Source organism: Dermacentor variabilis, chromosome 9 (assembly GCF_050947875.1).
Source record: "Dermacentor variabilis isolate Ectoservices chromosome 9, ASM5094787v1, whole genome shotgun sequence".
In the NCBI taxonomy this organism is placed as follows: Eukaryota; Metazoa; Arthropoda; class Arachnida; order Ixodida; family Ixodidae; genus Dermacentor; species Dermacentor variabilis.
The window spans coordinates 95,737,893-95,746,424 of record NC_134576.1 but is presented as its reverse complement, the minus strand read 5'-3'; the positions used below and the strand labels follow the sequence as shown (position 1 = coordinate 95,746,424).

The following is an 8,532-nucleotide window of genomic DNA, read 5'->3' as shown; positions in this document are numbered from 1 at the left end:
GCAGGCGAGACCGTTCGTGCCTAGTGAGGTCACAATCCGGGAGTGGGCGGTAAGATGGGAGGAGGGGGGGAGAGGGGGCTCGGCGGCATCGGTGTGAGCGCCGACGCGCCAGCCGGCAGTCATTCTCCACTAGAGCAACCACGAAATGTATACAGTGTTGCGAGAGAAGACAAGGCTGTCCTTTTCGAGGGCTCCGGTACTGCATCTAAGCTCTCATGGAACCTCAGCGCTCTCTCGCAAGAGCACGTGCGCTTCAAAGAACAATGACAGGTGGCTTTTGGGCGATGAATGCCGCCGAAACCCAGTCGCGAAGAGAGTAGGTGCGCTTTGCATCGGCCCCTTTTGGACGGCGGTGCCAATCCGACCACTACCGACCGGCCCCAAAACGGCTGCAACAGCTAACCAAAGCTATACACTTTAAAAAAATGTCCTAAAAATTCATGCTCACTTACTTACGCTTACCCGCCGTGGTTGCTCAGTGGCTATGGTGTTGGGCTGCTGAGCACGAGGTCGCGGGATCGAATCCCGGCCACGGCGGCCGCATTTTCGATGGGGGCGAAATGCGAAAACACCCGTGTGCTTAGATTTAGGTGCACGTTAATGAACCCCAGGTGGTCAAAATTTCCGGAGCCCTCCACTACGTTGTGCCTCATAATCAGAAAGTGGTTTTGGCACGTAAAACCCCAAATATTATTATTACTTACGCTTACTTCCGCTGGCCGCGGAAATGTCTTACAATGTAACGGAAAATAAACTAACGCACTTTTGATATTTGCTATGGTCATTAAGCTGCAAGGTTTACAGTAGGCTCCAATGATTAGTTCTTTTCTTGCTTTCCTTGCAGTGCGCAGAACAAACGTATTTCACGTTCGGAGCCCAAAAACAAGAAGTACTCGTAGCTGATAATCAGGCCAATAGCTTGAGCCATGCCACATAGATTATTCCTAAAGAACTGATAACGTAGTTGGCAGTTGGCATGCAAAGCTTTAGACGACCACAGTTTCCGTCAAACCTATTAAACGAATCCTAGTATGAATTGGAGCCTCCCAACATACCGTACAGTTTTAATCATGTCGTCACACACACATTGAGAGAGGGAAACAGGTAAGGAGCAGGCTGCCAAGTGTCACTGAGAGAGGCACAAAATCTGCGTGCACGTTAGGAAAAAGGGAATAGAAAAAGTTGACTCGCCGTCCCGACCCTGCGAAAGTGGATGTCCAACGAAGCTGTCGAAGACCACCACTGCAACTGCTGAGGGGTGTATGCAGTGCTTTATTGCTTTAGAGTAATGGTAGTAACGTTAATTTAAAATAACGGTGGTAACGGGAGCAACGAAAATTTTGACAGCACGCCACCGCCCAAGGCGGTGCTGCACCAACATTGAAATCAGTTGCTAGGCTGTTTCTCTTATATACGAAAGGCAAGGGGACGCCACACAGCACGTCGGAAGCTACCGTCGCCGCGGTAGCTTGCGCAGCAGTAATTTTAGTAATTTTTTTAGTAACGTATGTGGGGAGCGCTATGTGATTCGCCTTGCTATCAGGAGCGCCTTATCAACAATTATGCGGTTCGGATGCTTTCTTTTTGTAACGTGTGCTGTTTTGTTTGTCGTATGCGTGATTGCAAAGAATGTGTGTACTGTTCGCTGAACTTTGCGGAGTGCTTGAAGCCTCTGCCTCGTGGGGTTACGAATGACTGCACCTGTCCCTGCACTGCCTGCGAGATTGGCCCACATTGTTGCTGACGGACGCGGACGCGATAAAATACTGACTAACTACAGGCTAACAGCTTCGCTGTAAATGAAGTTGAATATAAGGGTAAGGCTAGAAAATAATAAAAAAATAGCAAGATGGCAGGCCACAAAGACGAAAGTAAAGCAAGGCATACAGTGAGCAAGTAGGGAAAGAAACATGCACGCACAAACAAAAACACTTCGTACCGTTTAGTAGTAGCATTCACACTGTAAACACTTGTTTAAATATGTATATTAAGTAGGCATTTTGTCCTGTTTTCACCTTAGTTGAAGAAAACATTGCCACGGGTTCCCTGGGCAACAATCTGCTACCAGCCACCTTATCGAGCCCATGACTTGTACCTTGGGAGTAACGTTGTCCACTTGGTTCAGATGCAAATATATGCGCCAAAACTGGCCCAAACATAACTGATTAGTCGCTATGGGTTTATGGTGTTATACATAGCTAAATGACAAGCCTACAAACTTCTTCCCACAAATTACAACCTCCTACGTCCACTGCTATTGTTTCTCCTAATTTTCAATATATTGCGCCTAATATCACTCGTACAATAATCGCTACTACAAGCCTGATACACCTAGACGTGTTCTCAAGCATAGTGAAGACCTTTAGGTGATACGTTAGCTCCGAGCACCGGTTCTCTCATTCTTACTGGTTAGGCAATCGAGACTTGTGGCTTCCTTTTCATCTTAAAAACGGTATCTTATCGATGGTAATCACTGAGGAGGGTGTCAGCAAGAACAACTATAAACGAAGCAATGCTTTTTTTCTAATGCAAATTACGACCCGGATTCCTCTTATTTCACCAAAGCTTGCGTCGATTCTGAACGCGCTGTGAAGTTGTTTATTTATATAGTGAAAACGCCCTACTATCCTTGGATAAACCGCACAAATGAGTTGGAGGCCCGCGAAGAGATTTGCGTGATCATTCCTTAGTCTCTCATCACAAACGCGAATCTCAGTAGCACTCACGTCGTTTAGAATCTAAACAGACCTGCCTGCCTCAACTCCCGACCATCCGAGCTCGGTCTACCTCCGCTGATTCACCACTGCGCTCCCTTGTTTTGAGTGCAGAGGAACAAAAAAGATGGCATCAAAGCCAACTCTCGCTCCTCGCCACCTCAGCCTGAAGCTCCCATTCCTTCTTTCCTGCTTCGGAATAGACTTTAATAAAAGTGTGGGCAAAGCTCTTTCGTGGTCCGCGCCTAGATTGTTTTCTGTCCTTCCGGCTGTCGGCCTTCTCCGATTTAGTAACCGAAGGTTGCGATTCCCAGTTATCAGATCGGCATATCTCGTGGATAGATCCAGCGAGCCAAACTTGGCGGCCTAGTTCGTTGGTTCGACAGCGAACCCCGGAAAAACCTATGCAAGTGAGAGAAAGCACTCGTGCTTCTAATGTACCGAGATAATGCGATAAACGCTGAACTCAGTCCTTATGTCCGAAATTATGGCCTGTCTGGTGACCTTAAATACTGTGGTGCAAAGCAGCACGACAAAACGCAGGACGAAAGAAAGGGTCGGCAAGAAGTTAGTCGCTTATTGGCTCACCCTTCAGTTACGCAACCGCGAACAGATACGTGAGTATTGGAAATGATGCGCACACGAGTTGCACGCGTGCTCGCACAGCTAGGTACGTGCAGTTACAAATGGTGTCAAAGTGGCAAGTACCACACCGCGACCGCATTATGCAGCACAGCATAAGATGTTCCACGTAGCGTCACAATATCGTTGCGCTCATGGCTAATGCTATAATAATATAATCTATACGTAAAGACTATTTTAGTGTGTTAAAAGCGGTAAACTACTTCATAACAAGCTATAACCAGTTCGGATCTCACGTGCATCACTGTAGTGCCTAGTATATGGTGTAAATCAGACGGGCCACCCAGAGTTCAAAGCAACTGCCCATGCACATGGAGCCTCCAAGCGGCAGCCCCGAATGTAGCCTCATAGTTGAAGTCTCACATTGCATTGTTACCTAACTGTTACGAAAGTTCTAGTGCCTTTTATTCACTAGAAGTCTAAAGACATTAAACTCGGCTTTCGGCTGAATGAGTATGAGGGGAATTTCGTCAAATGAAAAATGCAGTGACCTTCCTCTATCATCTACCGATAATGCTTGGCGCCCGTGTTCCCTCAGTCTTGCTTTGAGGTCTACCTACGCCATCATTAGCCCTCTATTCCATTCGCAGGCCGCGCAAAAACTCTAAATGCGGGTTCGTGAGTAAAATATTGTGGTTTATGCAGTAAGTGTGCGTAAATCGGTATTTCCCGTTTCCAAACACACCTACGGTGGTTCAACCCTTCGAGGACCTTTCGCACGCACATTGTTATTGTGTTCTCCTAACCAAGCATTGAGCCTGCACGAGCTTTGACTCACTTCCAGCTACATCGAGGTTGCCTATTATCCATGTTGTTTGTTCCACATCGGTTGTTGCACTGGGTGTTGTAAACAGCATGACCGCAAATTGCCGGCGCACGTTGTCTCTTTCAGCTAAATAAAAGAACACCAGCCGGCAGAATGTATTTCGATGCCTTTGAGAACCTATTCATGACCTTTTGTTTGGGCGCCTTTACAGGCATCTCACCATGCGCAATTATCCTCTGCCTATCCGTTCAGGATAACATCACGATTGCCGACTCCTGTAAAGGGTGCACCGCCGCTCTGTACATTGCAGCAAGGAAAAGCTTAACGATTTTTCTTACTGAACCAACCTTTTTGTATCAGCTTGCATAAGATTTTGGGACTTTGCTCCTCGTCAAAAAAAAAAAAAAAAACAACCGCATGACAGGAGCAAAGTGAGCCGCAGATAAACACTGACCGTACATTCAAGCACGAAAGTGATGACACATGCACAATAAATAAACGAATCAGACGCGAGAAGAGCTGCACGTCAACTGACGTAACTGCAATTTTGCGATTAAACACGCCGTGCTAACATTGTATACATGCGAGAGGGGAAACGCCCATATTGTCCAATATATAATATAGAAGGTGGGAAGCTCCAGCAAACAATTTCCTACAAAAAAAAAGAAGACAAGGGAAAACTGAAGCAATTACCACTGCACGCGCTCCAAGCTTTCATTCAAGCACTGCAACTCTAGCCGTGACAATGAAACTCACATGGCGCACCCAAATTTCACTCGATTCTTACTGATAGCTGGGGCTCCAACAATTTATCGCATTGCCTCGAATTTCCCAAGCGAGGAAAATGCTTATGGGGTACAGTGCAACAACTTACACTATAGGTCAATCCTTCATCAGGACAACCGTCACAGAAAGAGTTCCAGTAGTGAAATGAAAGTTTAGCAGGCGTGCTATAGCAATCCTTTCTCTTGTTCTTTTTGCATCTTGCTTTTGTTGTATTAAAAACCTTTTCTGAGAAATTGATATCCACCATACTTATACAGGGTGTCCCAGCTAACTTTAGCTAGAGTTTAGAAATATGCGAATGCCACGTAGCTGTCACAGAACCATGGTAAAGTTGTTTGCCGGCGCTTGAAGATACCTAAAATATTTTTTCATACCTCCTAATTAGTTAACTTGTGTTAAATAATTAATCAACTGTTCAAATATTATAATTACATTAAAAGTGTCAATGAGAAAATTTATATAGACGTGAAAAACTCCTGATAGAGCTTTCAGTTCCTCAATACGGGCTGTATAAAAGTGTTTTTCCGAGCATGAAACAAGCCCAAAATTGCCGCGCAAGCCCAAAATTCTCGCGCGACTGGCCGCTCGAGGCACTTAAGAGGAAGCTTTAGCTCGGGCCCAACTCCGACGCGGCCTATTCAAATACATGTAAAACGCAAAAACGTTTTTATGAGATAACCCCTGGACCGATTTTGATGAAATTTGTTGCATTTGAAAGAGAAAGTTAAATTCTAGTGACTGTTGGAAGCCGAATTTCGATTTAGGACTTGAATTTTCTTAGAACGATTTTCAAATATTTGACCGTTTGAAAAAAATAGAAGCACGAAGTTTACAAATTCATAGCTCTGCATCAAGAACTGATATCGCGGTTCTGTAAACGGCATCAATTAGATCATTCAAAGCGGACAAATTCAGTATGTCATTTTACATCTTACGTGAATTTGTTACGTTGGTTACAATGGTTTTGCAAAAGTTGTATTTCCCTACGATTAAATTTTTTTTATATTCATGTGTAACATATCAATTTTGTCCGCTTTAAACGTACTATTAGATGCAATTCACAGAATTGTATTATCATTCTTAGTGGTTCAGTTACAGAGTTGTAAACTTGATAGTTTCGTTTTTTGAAAATTTACGATTTTTGCCAATTTTTAATAAAAAATTGACGACCTAACTCAAAAATTTGATACCAACAGTCACTAGATTTTAGGTTTGTCTTTTAAATGCAACAAACCTCGTCAAATTTGGTGTAGTGGTTGCCGAGAAAAACGAATTCTCCTTTTACATGTATTTAGATAGGAGCACTCGAGCTAAAGCTTCCTCTTAACGTGTATTCGCGGGCATTGGCAACGGCGCCGCATGCCGCCACCGTATTTTATGCGACACGAGGGCCACAAAGCTATCGCATGAAAGCCCGGCATTGAGTTGGGTCTTTCTAAGACATAGATAAATAAATCTTCTAAACTTATGGACTATTTATAACCTTACATTTCAGTGGACTAGAAGCATGATATATTGCCGAGGTTACAAAATAAAGCAGAAAAATAATAATACTTACCCACGCCATTGACAATCACATCATTTCTTCGCTGTTGTCTCGTTGGTGTAGGCTTCCAGATGACCTTCCCACTACGGCTCCAAATATCAAATACGCGGAACGAAGACTATCTTGAAGCCGCGAATGACTGCAATCATTTCTGAAAGCTTATACGAATCTTAGCGGAAAGCAGAGAACAGATCGGACATCTGGGGTACTGACATATACTGACATCTGGGTCAGTACAGGGCATCAATTGAGGAGGGAAAGTAATGGTACCGGCTGAGTGATTTTTCATTTCCATGGGCCGTCCAGTAGGCTCGAGCAGCGGCCACCAGGTACTTACTGACGGTCCCTGCGTGGGAGACGCCCACTGCGCGCTGACGTGCGTCCTGTGGGACCTTGATTAAAATTTCTCCAATCCAATGTCTGTGCAGTTGTGACTGAGCGATATGCGAAAAAACATTCGTTGCCGTGCATTTGATTAGCGCCATCGATTAAATTTACCAAGTGGATAAAGCACGGGAGATAAGGAGTCAAAAGTTATAGTCCGTTGCAGTGCTAGAGTTGTCGTTACGTTCACTGGATGCGTAGCAGTTTACCCGGATGTACGGAGGAGTAGGATTAAGGTAAGTGTGTCCAACTAGACAAAACGCATTTGACGCAGATTGCGTATCGGTGAAATTTCGCAGCGCGATTTAGGCTTCAGTTACGATGACATATATCTCCATTGTCTAGAATGACCGCACCATGACACTCTATTAGGTCGACTTAAATAGTATTCTTTAATATTAGGTCGTGGAACACTCAGTTTAAGGAAACATTAAACCTGTGGCCAACAAGAATCATGAAAAAGTGCGCTTTCATACCTTAAAATGAGCCATTCCACTCTGTGAAGCCGGATGACCACCGAAGCTGTTTAGCATACGACGCAGAGGAGACACGGAATTCTGAACATATGTACAGACTCATTTGCCGCTATTTTTATATACAATCGCGTGGACGACGGGGCCGCCTCCCCGAGGAGCCGGAGAAAACTAGACACACATACCCGTCGTGGTTGCTTAGTGGCTATGGTGCTGGGCTGCTTAGCACGAGGTAGCGGGATCGAATGCCGGCCACGGCGGCCGCATTTCAATGTGAGCGAAATGCGAAAATAACCGCGTGCTCAGATTTGAGTGCACGTTAAAAAACCCCAGTTGGTCCCAATTTCGGGAGTCCCCCACTAAGGCGTGCCTAATAATCAAAAAGTGGTTTTGGCCCTTAAAACCCCATAATTTATTTTTCTAAACTAGACATGCGTTACGTTTCGACGGGACCACCACCACGGCAAAGCGGAAGGATAAGAAAGGAGACACGCAACCGGTTGGAACGCCGACAAAGAGAGGGCTGTGCGAACGCTGACATGGCCGACGCGGTTCTTATCAGATATATCTGATACGGGTTGTATCTGGACGCAATATATTAAACTTATTTTTCGTATATTGGCTGAGTGCTTGGCGCCTGCTTCACCTCCGCCGCGGGTCGGCCCGGTATTGCACTATCTTCGGGATCGGCCCAAGGTTTTTGATCAACGGATATTGATCCGCTGGAAACTAGCTATATATAGCGTCGCTGTAGAATGCTTGGAGACAGCGAGATTGTTGTGTGGTATCAATGCAAAAAAAAAATGTTTTTCAAATGAAAAAGTTATTTATTTGTGGTCACTGTGCGCGATAAGTGAAACTATTGTGCTTCGCATTGTTGCTTGAGCACTTCAGCCTAATGTGCTATGTAGCGAGATGTTGTTATTCGCTTGCGGTCTTGAGAACTTCTTTGTGATATCGAGGTTTTTTTAGTTGTTTGTGACAATATTCTTCCATGTGCACTAACCGCTACACTCTTACTCCTACAAAAGCATGCGAAAAATCATCCAAAGCCAGTTGTATAACTGTAGCATCTGTTCAAGAACAGAAGAGTAGCCGGCAGGGCACTTGTTCACCAACATCATTATTAGTGATGTGATTAAAACCAAGGTGCGACATAACGCACATAAAACTTATCTCGCAGCCACAGCTGAAGTCCTTATATGATGTCACTATAACAAC

At 44.7% G+C, this 8,532-nt stretch overlaps 1 pseudogene; it reads left to right on the top strand.

The window, feature by feature from the left end:
* Positions 1–7,841: 7,841 nt before the first annotated feature.
* LOC142558635 (U2 spliceosomal RNA) lies at positions 7,842–8,011 on the top strand (annotated as a pseudogene).
* Positions 8,012–8,532: the final 521 nt, after the last annotated feature.